Here is a 1,680-nt window from a genome sequence, read left to right as displayed (position 1 = left end):
AGGCTAGCCAAAAATAAATAAAAATTGAAAAAAAAAATAAGACCATTATACACGGATATTTAACAAAAGTCCATGTAGATAGGTATTTAAAGAGCAAATAAAAATATAAGAGAGCTACACGGCTGTTTATGTAATAATCCGTGTAGAAATAGTTATTCTACACAGATATTTAGCTAGAAGAACGTGTAGAAAGAGTGATCATATACGACTGTTTATGTAAAACTCCATGTAGTTCTCCAGGAATTGTACACGGTTGTTTATGTAATAATCTGTGTAGAAATAGTAATTGTACATGGATATTAAGCGAAACATCCGTGTAGAGAGAGTAATCATACACGGCTATTTATGTAATAATACGTGTAGCTCGGTTATGGAGAGCGCCACTGGCTAGGATTTGTACATGGCTTCTTATGTAATAATCCGTGTAGAATAGTAATTATACACGGATTATTATATAAGCAGCCGTGTAAAAATTGAAATCATGCATGGTTGTTTATGTAATAATCCATGTAGCTCTCAATAATCGTATGCGGGTAAATATCTGTGTGTATTTATTCAGGAATTTGTACACCCTCACACTCCACATGATAGAAAATCTGTGTAGCTTCCCTGTTTATGTCCGTGTGCAATCTCTTATTCTGTAGTAGTGGTTGACTAAGACATATATTTACCAGCATTAATCATCAGTGGTGGTAAAATCTTTTGTTTTTATTGTACATTTGATTATTGTGGGATTAAATTTGGCAGTGGAAAGATCTATGCAAAGCATACATAGTGGAAGCAAGGTGGTATCACAATGGATATGCACCAACATTGAAGGAATACCTAGAGAACGCATGGGTCTCAAATTCAGGCCATATAGCCTTTTCCTATGCCTACTGTATAACCCATTATGTTACTGCCAAAGATCTGGAGCATTTCTCATCTGGTTATCCTGACATTGTTCGATATTCATGCATGAACCTACGGCTTTATGACGACTTAGCAACATCAACTGTAAGTGCATAGATATATTTAAAAATAATATGGATAGACGAACAAGGAAATAATAATGAATTTTTTTGGTGTTGCCCATATAAATTTAATTTGGAGTCACATACCCAACTAGATGATTAATTAGTTCCTATTCTTTCAAAATGACTCAGACAACCTGAAAATTTTTTTGAAAATGAGGTTGCAATCAATATTAACAATTTCTTGTATTATACACCACATTTCAAACAATTTAATTGTATTATATGTCACTGATGTAATTTTAGGATGAGCTAGAGCGAGGGGATAACGACAAATCCATTCAATGTTATATGCAGGACAGAATCTGTTGCTCTCCAAGAAATAAAGGAAATGATTTCGAAAAACTGGACATCACTTAATGGTGAAGTTGTAGGCAATTCTGATTTTGAGAAGTACATTGTTTATAATGTTGCTTTCAATGTTTCACGCATGTCACATTAACGGATTTACCAACATGGCGATCGATATGACAAGGCCGACACTCATACCAAGAATTTAATAATCTCAATCTTGCTTGAGCCAGTTCATTAAAATGTGCATGTTATATCTTCTTTCTTCTTTCTTTCATTGCTGTAATTTACTTTCAACTTGTGTATCCCCATGTTGGCATGTTGTTTTAATTTCCTTTTGAATGATAATAGGCTTTTGTAAAAAAATGTGTGAAGT

General features: G+C 33.6%; 1 pseudogene; it reads left to right on the top strand.

Moving 5' to 3' along the window:
* The first annotated feature begins 400 nt into the window (after nt 1–400).
* On the top strand, nt 401–1,455 carry LOC144544976 (monoterpene synthase 8, chloroplastic pseudogene; annotated as a pseudogene).
* The last annotated feature ends 225 nt before the right edge of the window (nt 1,456–1,680 follow it).

This window comes from Carex rostrata, chromosome 27 (genome assembly GCF_964058835.1).
Source record: "Carex rostrata chromosome 27, lpCarRost1.2, whole genome shotgun sequence".
NCBI classification, from domain to species: domain Eukaryota; kingdom Viridiplantae; phylum Streptophyta; class Magnoliopsida; order Poales; family Cyperaceae; genus Carex; species Carex rostrata.
Note: the sequence above shows the minus strand (reverse complement) of the source record. Positions and strands in the feature narration are given on the sequence as shown.